Here is a 10,202-nt window from a genome sequence, read left to right as displayed (position 1 = left end):
ATACTCGGAAACTATTCATGAGCCCCCATGGCTGAAGCCCTCTGGGAAACTGCACCACTAATGGAACCCCCAATTTCCTCCCCAATTTCCAGCACTGCCTTCTGGCCCAGCCCTGTCTGGGCACACAATCTCGGGGAAACAGGCACACACATGTACACGCACTTTTCCAGGACGCACAGAGCTGCTGGTCCAGGCCCTTGGTTTCCTGCTATGCTTCATTTCCCCAGCCCGCCCCACCCCTGCAGTGCCTGGCACAGCTCCTATGAGCACCCTAGTGATCCCCACAATCCCCGGTCACAGGTAAGAACCCCAGAAGCCCTAAAAGACCCCCCTCAAAAGGGCTCTAGAGCGGCGAAGATCTGAGAGAGCAGAACAGAAACCCGGGTTCCAGAGTATTCCCGGTGACACCAGATGCCTTTTACTTTTGTGGGAGACAAGAGAATACAATAGGGGCAGGGGAGGGGGGCGTCCAGCCATGAGTCTCTTGGGGGACATTCTGAGAAGCGTGTGGGGCCCACCATCACGCCAGAGTTCCAGTTAACTTAAAGAAAAAAAGTTGGGGCCAGAGAGATAACATGGAGGTAGGGCATTTGCCTTGCATGCAGAAGGATGGTGGTTCAAATCCCGGTGTCCCATATGGTCCCCCAAGCCTTCCAGGAGCAATTTCTGAGCATAGAGCCAGGAGTAGCCCCTGAGTGCTGCTGAAGGGTACTTGCCTTGCACAGGGCTGAGTGGGGTTCGATCCCCGGCACCCTCATAGGATACCTTGTGCCCTGCCAGGGCGATGCCTGAGAACAACTGAGAATGCACCCCCTTAAAAAAACAGAATTTTGGGGCCGGAGAGATAGCATGGAGGTAAGGCGTTTGCCTCTCATGCAGAAGGTCATCGGTTCGAATCCCGGCGTCCCATATGGTCCCCTGTGCCTGCCAGGAGCAATTTCTGAGCACGAAGCCAGGAATAACCCCTGAGCACTGCCGGGTGTGACCCAAAAACCACAAAAAAAAAAAAAAAAAAAAAAAAAAAAACAGAATTTTTTTTTCAATTGGTCCCGACACTTAGGACTAGGCAGCTTCTAGATGCTTCCAGGCGACAGGGGATCCCTGGTCCCCCAGGTGGCTGGTGGAAACAGCATTTACCTAGGAGAGAGGAGAGAGTCAATGTGGGGGCAGAGTGTCCGGCCCTCAGGTTTCAGAGGGCTCAGGTACCTTAGGGTGGGTGGACAAGGTGGGTCTTCCTGGGAGTTAGATGCTCCCAGACCCACTGCCCTTTGGTCCACTGAAGAGACTGGGAGACAGAGCTGGACCTGCTTATGACAAGCATCCAGGAGAAAGGCCACCAGGCAATATCAAGGCTGCCAACACCGCAGCTGTGCAAACAGAGGCAGGCGACACCCAGTGAGACAGAACAAGAAGGGTCGGGGCCATTGCCCAGCCAGAAGGCGAAGGCACTGACCCAGGTTCACCCCCCCCCCCCAGTGTCCCCTGAGCACCTCCAGTAGTGATTCCTGAGTGCAGAGGCAGAAGTCAGCAGTCAGCACCACTGGATCTGGCTCAAAAAACAAAAAACTGGCCAGAGCGGTAGCACAGAGGTAGAACATTTGTCTTGCATGTGGCTGACCCAGGACAGACCTGGGTTCGATTCCCAGCATCCCATATGGCCCTCGGAGCCTGCCAGAAACGATTTCTGAACACAGAGCCAGGAGTAATCCCTGAGCGCCACTGGATGTGGCCCAAAAAATTTTAAAAAATCAACCAACCAAGGGACCAAACACTCATTCTCTGGGAGTTTCCACCAGCCCCAGCGGGTACGACTCCATCTCAGGCCCGCTCCCTTCCTAGCACGAAAATGTACAGTCATTCCCACCATCACATTTGCCTTCAGATCTAAATGTTGATTCAAAACCAAGTGTCGCTCTTAAGAGGTCCCCAGCCCTAAGTGGACACTGATAAGTTGGGGGTCTTTGAGAGGGGCCGGGACTTGGTGGCAGGGCCCCAACCCTTGCATGTGTGTTCCTGCAGAGACTGCGGACACTTCACACCGCTGCCACCCTGGTGAAGAACCGGTTGAGGGACTCCAGCAGGTGGGAAGGGCTGAGCCAAAGTGACTAGGCTCTTATGTCAACTTGACAGGGTAACAGGGAGCCCTAGGACTGTGCCAAGCACTGTTCAAGGTGTGGGGGAAAGGAAGGTGTATCCGGGAGATTAAGACTTAGAAGGTGGGGCTGGAGCGATAGCCCAGCAGAAGGGCGTTTGCCTTGCGGGCCGCTGACCCAGGATAAACTTTGGTTCCATCCCCAGCGTCCCATATGGTCCCACAAACCAGGAGGGAGCGATTTCTGAGCGCACAGCAGGAGTAATCCCTGAGCGTCACCTGGTGTGGCCCAAAACTAAAAAACAAAAACAAACAAATAAACAAAAAAGACTTAGAAGGCCTGAGCAAAAGTCCAACAGGGAGGGAATTTGTCTAGCACACAATGAGCATGGGTTCGATCCAGAGCACCCAAGATGATGATCTAATCCCCACCAGGGGTGAGCCCTGAATATCTTCAGATGTAGCCTCCCAATTTTTGGTTGCTTGTTTTGTTTTGGGGTCACACCCAGTGGTGCTCAAAAATTACACCTGGCAAGTTCCAGGGGCCTTATGGGATGTTAGGGATTGAACGTTGGTTGACTGCAGCCCTTCCCACTGTGCTATCACTCTGGCACCCCAAATTTTTTAGGGGTCACACCCGGCAGCACTCAGGGGTTACTCCTAGCTCTACGCTCAGAAATCGCTCCTGGCAGGCTTAGGGGACTATATGGGATGCCGAGATTTGAACCACCATCCTTCTGCATGCAAGGCAAACACCCTACCTCCATGCTATCTCTCTGGCCCCCTCCAATTTATTTATTTATTTTAGAAAAAAAGACTCAGGGCCCGGAGAGATAGCACAGCGGCGTTTGCCTTGCAAGCAGCCGATCCAGGACCAAAGGTGGTTGGTTCGAATCCCGGTGTCCCATTTGGTCCCCTGTGCCTGCCAGGAGCTATTTCTGAGCAGACAGCCAGAAGTAACCCCTGAGCATCGCCGGGTGTGGCCCAAAAACAAAAACAAAAAAACAAAAAAAAAAAAGAAAAGAAAAGAAAAGAAAAAAGACTCAGGTCCGGGGGCCAGAGAGATAGCATGGAGGTAAGGTGTTTGCTTTGCATGCAGCAGGTCGGTGGTTCAAATCCCGGCATTCCATAGGGTCCCCCGAGCCTGCCAGGAGAGATTTCTGAGCGTAGAGCCAGGAGGAACCCCAGAGCTGCCGAGTGTGACCCAAAAACAAAAACAAACAAACAAACAAAAACTCTACTCAGACTCAGGTCTGAGTTGGCTGACAGGTACCCCTGGGTGGCAGCCAATCTTATGCTAGAGGCAGAACAAAGGTTGAAGTAAAGGAGAGAATTCATTCGTTCCCTTCAGCTGCTTGGAAATGCAACCTCCTCTCTGGGTGTCCCTGAACCCTCACCCCTGAATTGTGCTCACCCCAACCTTTACCTGAAGAACCCCACATTCTTCACCATCCCCAACCCTGCAGTAGTCCTCAAACTATGGCCACGGGCCACATTTGTATTTGTTCCCTCTTTGTTTCTTCACTTCAAAATAAGAGATATACAGTGTGCATAGGAATTTGTTCACAGTTTTTGATTTCACTATAGTCTGGCCCTCTAATGGACTGAGAGACAGTGAACTGACCCCCTGTTTAAAAAGTTTGAGGACCACTGTTGCAGAGGATCTCAAAGACATACAGATACCAAAATTCCGCAGCTAAAGGAGGCAGCACAGCAGGTGGGGCTTGGAGGGGTCTGTTCCCCCCAACTCTTTCTGGGTGCCCCTTGGAGTGGGGGGAATGGTTCTTGCCAGACACCCCCAAGGACAAATACAACCAAAGAGGGAAAAGCACAGTGGGGAGGGCGCTTGCTTTACATGCAGCTAACTAACCCGGGTTCGATCCCTGGCATCCCATATAGTTCCCCCCAGCACTGCCAAAAATGCTCCCTGAACACCTTCAGGTATGGACCAAAAATCACCGTTAGAAAAAAGCCACCCAGGCCCACCTATATTTGATGTCAAACACTGTGGCCTCCTCATCCTCCTCTTCCTCCTCCTTCAGTGGCGCCATCTCCACTCGCTCTGCCGGGGTGGTGATGATGTCATATTTCCGGGGCTTTCTCCACCGCCAGCCTGACCTGGGGGGATGGATAGTCTGATATGAGGGCCCTGCTTGCCAGAGGGACCCACCAAAAAAACAAACCAAAAAAAACTTGTTGGGGGCCACAGTGATAACACAGCGGCTGGTCATTTGCCTTGCAAGCTACCGACCCCAGGTGAACTGGGTTTGATTCCTGGCATCCCATATGGTCCCTCGAGCCTGCCAGGAGCGATGTCTTTTTTTTTTTTTTTTTTGGTTTTTGGATCACACCAGCAGCATTCAGAGGCTACTCCTGGCTCAATGCTCAGAAATCGCCCCTGGGGCCCGGAGAGATAGCACAGCGGTGTTTGCCTTGCAAGCAGCCAATCCAGGACCAAAGGTGGTTGGTTTGAATCCTGGTGTCCCATATGGTCCCCCATGCCTGCCAGGAGCTATTTCTGAGCAGCCAGCCAGGAGTAACCCCTGAGCAACGCTGGGTGTGGCCCAAAAACTAAAAAAAAAAAAAGAAAAAAGAAATCACCCCTGGCAGGCTCGAGGGACCATATGGATGCCGGGATTTGAACCACCGACCTTCTGCATGCAAGGCAAACACCTTACCGCCCAGGAGCGATTTCTGAGTGCAGAGCCAGGAGTAACCCCTGAGCACCTCTGGGTGTGGCCCAACAATGAATTAAATAAATAAATAAATAAATAAATAAATAAATAAATAAATAAATAAATAAATAAATAAATACGTGTTTCTCTGTTGGAACTTCCAGAGTCCCTGCCTCCATTACCAGCATTTAAGGAGCTCTCCCCAAACCTCAAAGGAGGGTTTGCTTTTGAACCAAGGCTCCGCCTTCACCCCAAAACCCAAGAGTGAATGAAGCCCTGAGCAAAATGCAGCTTCTTTCTTCAGCATTTCCTGGAGAAGTGACATCCCTGTCACCCACTGAGTCGGGGAGAAGGGAGGAAATTTGGGGGGACTTTCAGACACTGGCAGAGCAAGTCTTGGTTCTCTGATCCCACCATCTCAACAAGGGGAAACCTTGCTGCTACTGGGCCAGGCATGAGAGCTGGGCAGTGCCAGGTGGCAGAATGGCTCTCTCTCCCCGAGTCTGGGAGGCGCCCCTTGGAGCAAACAGTGTGACTTTACAGGAAGTAGGCATGCAGCCAACACGGATCTTGAACAGATGTCACCTGGCCAGCCTGGAGGCTCCACAGCAGGTAAAAGAACAGGGCAGGTGAGAAAGCAGTGGCATTTTCTGATTTTTCTGAGCACCCCAAGAGCTAAGTGTGGCTTCTGCTGGACGATGTCCCCATCTCTCTCTCCCTAAGTATGATCTTCCCCTGCAAATCTCAGAGGGTCCAGCAGGCCTCAAGGGTGAGCACCTGACAGAAAGAAAAGCAAGAGACACTCCCCAACTACACACACACACACACACACACACACACACACACACACACACACACACACACACACACACCAGCACAAGATGGGGGTGGGGAACAGAATGATAGCACAGCAGATAGGGTGTTTGCATTGCATGTAGCCAACCAGACTTTGATCCCGGGCATCCCTTATGGTCCCTCCTCCCTGCCCCCCAGCCTGCCAGAAGTAACTTCCTGTGGGGGGTGGTGGGGGTAACTCAAGGGTTATCCTGGCTATGCACTCAGAAATTGCTGGCTTGGAGGACCATATGGGATGCTAGAGTATTGATTGAACTGTGATCCGTCCTAGGCTAGCTGTGTGTAAGGCAAATGCCCTACAACTTGCACCACTGCTCCAGCCCCCAGGAGTAACTTCTAAGCTCAGAGCCAGGAGTAACTCCTGAGGGCCGCTGCGTGTGGCCTAAAAACAACAAAAACCTGGGGGCAGGTGATCCCCAGCTGAGACAAAGGTTCTTTGTTTTGTTTTGGTTTTGTTTTTTGGGTTCTTTCTGGCTTTGGGGCCATACCCAACTGTACCTGAGTGTGGCTCCACACTCAGGAATTACTCCTGGTAGGTTCGGGGACCCTATGGGATGCTTTGGAGCAAACCCAGACCGGCTACGTGCAAGGCAAATGCCCTCCCTGCTGTGCTATCGCTATGGCCCCCTGAAAACCCAAGTTTCAAAGCCATCGAGAGATAGCACAGAGGTAGGCATTTGCCTTGCACACAACTGATTCAGGACTGACAGTGGTTCGAATCCCAGCATCCCATAAGGTCCCCCATGCCAGGAGCGATTTCTAAGTGCAGAGCCAGGAGTAACTCCTGAGCACCATCAGGTGTAATCCCCCACCCACCCAAAAAAAGTGATCGAATAGTAGAAGAGCTCAGAGACAGTCAGGCAGTGCTACAATATTGTCCTTTGTTACTTTTCCTTTTCCTCAGTCCAGCCCTCACTGTCCCACCTCACACACACACACACACACACACACACACACACACACACACACACACACACACACACCACTACAGAGGAATGGGTCCTCCTGTGGGCTGTTCTGCCTTACACACTGCGCCCCCCCCCCCGGCACCCCTTTCCAGTGGTCTGCAGTCCAGAGCCTGTCTCTGGGGTGGGCTGCACTGAATCATCAACAGCACTTGGGCTGGGCAGGGACCTCTCAGGGCACTCAGGAGAGTTGTGGAAAGGGAGCAAAGACATGGGAGTGCGCAGGACCTGTGAGAGGGTCTTAGGAAAATCAGGAGGAAAATCAGCAATAGCTGGTGGGAAGGGCGCTGGTCTTGCATACACCCGACCTGGATTCAATTCTCCCGGCATCCCATAGGATCCCCTGAGCACTGTGTGCAGAGCCAGGAGGAAGCCCTGAGCATCACAAGATTGGGATGAAGATTGGGAGAGAAGAGGAGGAGGAGGAGGAGGAGGAGGAGGAAGAAGTCTTTCCTGGTGCTCAGAAATGAGATGGCAGTGACTCACCCTCAAACAGATGCCCAACACCCTCCTGGAAGAGGGGGTCAGCCCAATCCACAGCTGAGGACCCTCCTCCAATCCCCCCCCAAGGCTGCTGCACCCCCCACATCTGCCAGGGTCCTAAGGAGCAGACAAGGAACAACTATCTGCTGCCTCCTCCAGTAAGCAGCTGTCCACCCCTAGCCCAATGCCTCAGACCTCCCTGCCCAGGGAACAGTGGATGTCCTGCCCACAGCTGCGTGCCAGGCCTGACAGCAAGGGCACAGGGAAGGAGAGAAGGCACCAAAGACAGCCCTTTGCTGAGGATATGGGGTTCAGAACCTGGAAAGGTGTGTCCCCATCATAGGTGTCTGAAGCCCGGCTGACTGGAGAGCAGACAGGGGACAGAGGGGACTCAAGGTGCCACTCAGTGACCAAAATGTGAGGTCCCCAGGGTCCCCACACCCAGCAGGGGGTGCAGGAGAAGTGACTAGGCAGAGGAGCATTGGGGGGAAAGCCTGGTGGTTAGTGGGAGCTTGAGGTGGCAGAACCCCAGTTCCCCATCTCTGTTTTCCCCTTGGGTGTAGAGAAGACAGACACCAGTGGGGAGGGGGGTGTGCTTAGATCCCTTCTGGTCTCTGCAGGACAAACTCTCAGCTCACCTTGGCCTGGGAGGGGCTGGGAGGGTCCAGGCATGTCTGGGAAGGTTCAGGGTGGCCTGGGAGGACCCCTGGCACCCTGTAGCTGAGCAAACCCAGAGGGTGCAGTCATTGACACACACACACACTGACATCTGTGTCTCTGGCCCCCTAAAACAGGATTCCCTGGCATGAAGCAGCCAGGGGGACTAGTCTCTTGACTATTTTGGGGGGGGTCATACCCCAGTAGTGCTCAGGGGTTACTCCTGGCTCTACACTCAGAAATCACTCCTGGCAGGCTTGGGGGACCCTATGGGATGCCGGGATTCGAACCACCGTCTTTCTGCATGCAAGACAAATGCCCTATCTCCATGCTGTCTCTCTGGCCACCTCTTGACTATTTTAGGAGCTGTCGCTGCTGCCTGACTTGAATCCCACAAAAGCCTCATGTGGACCCCCAGGTCCCCAACCAGCAGAGAGGAAGGGAACCCCCGCTAATGGAAAGTCACCCCAAAAGGTGTCCAGGGACTCTGGAGCCCAGTTCTGACCACATGAGGCAGACCTCAACTGGCTCCTACAAACTGGTCCAAGATAGCACAGTGGGGAGGCCGTTTGCCCTGCATCCCCAGGGTTCCATCCCCAGAACTCTGTACAGTCCCCTGAGGTGCACTAGGGGCTCCCCTGAGCACTGCCAGGTGTGGCCCCCAAAACCAACCATCAAACATAAACCCCGGGCCCGGAGAGATAGCACAGCGGCGTTTGCCTTGCAAGCAGCTGATCCAGGACCAAAGGTGGTTGGTTCGAATCCCGGTGTCCCATATGGTCCCCCGTGCCTGCCAGGAGCTATTTCTGAGCAGACAGCCAGGAGTAACCCCTGAGCAACGCCGGGTGTGACCCAAAAACAAACAAACAAACAAAAAAAAACATAAACCCCAAGTCTTGGGCCAGAGCAATAACACAGAGGGAGGGTGTTTGCCTTGCACAGGGCAACAGGGGTCTGATCCCCAGCATCCTCTAGGGACCCGTGAGCCTGCCAGGGATGATCCCTGAGTGCAGAGCCAGGAGTGATCCCTAGCGACATTGAGAGATTAAAAAGGTACAGAAAGAGAGCGAGGGGCCGGAGAGATAGCATGGAGGTAAGGCATTTGCCTTTCATGCAGGAGGTCATCGGTTCGAATCCCGGCGCCCCATATGGTCCCCCGTGCCTGCCAGGAGCAATTTCTGAGCCTGGAGCCAGGAATAACCCCTGAGCACTGCCGGGTGTGACCCAAAAACCACAAAAAAAAAAAAAAAAAAAAGAAAGAGAGCGAGACAGAGACAGAGAGAGACAGAAGCAGAGACACAGAGATACAGAGAAAGATAGACTCAGACAGACAGACAGACAGACACAGAGATAGACACAGAGAAAGAGATACAGAGAAAGATACAAACTCAGACAGAGACAGACAGACCCAGAGACAGAGACCCAGAGACAAAGACAAAGAGTGAGAGCTCCAGAGAAAGATACAGACTCAGACAGACAGTCAGACCCAGAGACAGACAGAGACAAAAGGGGATGCCAAGGAAGTCCACCTGTCTCTCTTGTTCCTCTGCATGGGGCAACACCCACTAGGGCCTGGAGCCCGGATCTCAGGGTAAGAGACAGAGGCAGACGAAGACAGACAGACAGACAGGCACAGAGAAAGAGCTACAGAGAAAGATACGGTTTCAGACAGACAAACCCAGAGACAAACCCAGAGACAGACACCCAGAGATAGAGACACAGAAAAGGATACAGTCTCAGACAGACCCAGAGATAGATGGACCCAGAGACAGACAGACCAGAAACCCAGAGACAGAGACAGAGAGAAAGATCCAGACGCAGAGACAGGCAGATCCAGGGACAGACAGACCAGAGACCCTGGCAGAGACAGAGACATACAGAAAGATAGACTCAGACAGACCCAAAGACAGACAGACCCAGAGACAGAGACTCGGAGAAAGATCCAGACCCAGAGACAGACAGACCCAGAGACAGAGACTCAGAGAAAGATCCAGACCCAGAGACAGACAGACAGACAGACAGGCAGGCAGGCAGACAGACAGACAGACAGACGGATGGACGGACGGACAGACGGACAGGCAGACAGCCGTCCACCTGCCTCTCTGGTTCCTCTGCCGGGGCGACACCCCCTGGGGCCTGGAGCCGGACTTCGCCCCAGCCCCCCAGCCCGAGCCCCTCCCGGGCCCCGCGCCCGCCCGGGCGCACCTGAGGACGCGCAGCAGCAGGCAGGCGAGCAGCAGGGCGCACACGGCGCCCCCCGCGACGGCGACGGCGACGGCCGCCAGGCGGGAGGCGGGCAGGGAGCGCGCCGGGCCGGCCAGGGTGGAGGCGGGCTCGCGGGTGGCGTTGGCGGGCGGCGGGGGCCGCGCCGGGGCGGGCGGGGCGCGCATGGCGGGCCGGAGGGCGCGGGACCCCGCGATTGTGCCACCGGGCGCGGGGACGCGCGATGGGCCGGGGCGGGGCGCCCGTCCGGGG

The 10,202-nt window shown here is 54.4% G+C and overlaps 1 long non-coding RNA gene across 1 annotated transcript; it reads right to left on the bottom strand.

The window, feature by feature from the left end:
* Positions 1-1,031: 1,031 nt before the first annotated feature.
* On the bottom strand, positions 1,032-9,996 carry LOC126022423 (uncharacterized). The gene is made up of 3 exons (XR_007500266.1): positions 9,933-9,996; positions 4,079-4,210; positions 1,032-1,137 (listed from the first exon to the last, which is right to left on the bottom strand). It is a non-coding gene; the product is annotated as an uncharacterized LOC126022423 (long non-coding RNA).
* Positions 9,997-10,202: the final 206 nt, after the last annotated feature.

The sequence above is a fragment of the Suncus etruscus genome, chromosome 11, assembly GCF_024139225.1.
Source record: "Suncus etruscus isolate mSunEtr1 chromosome 11, mSunEtr1.pri.cur, whole genome shotgun sequence".
Taxonomy (NCBI): domain Eukaryota; kingdom Metazoa; phylum Chordata; class Mammalia; order Eulipotyphla; family Soricidae; genus Suncus; species Suncus etruscus.
Note: the sequence above shows the minus strand (reverse complement) of the source record. Positions and strands in the feature narration are given on the sequence as shown.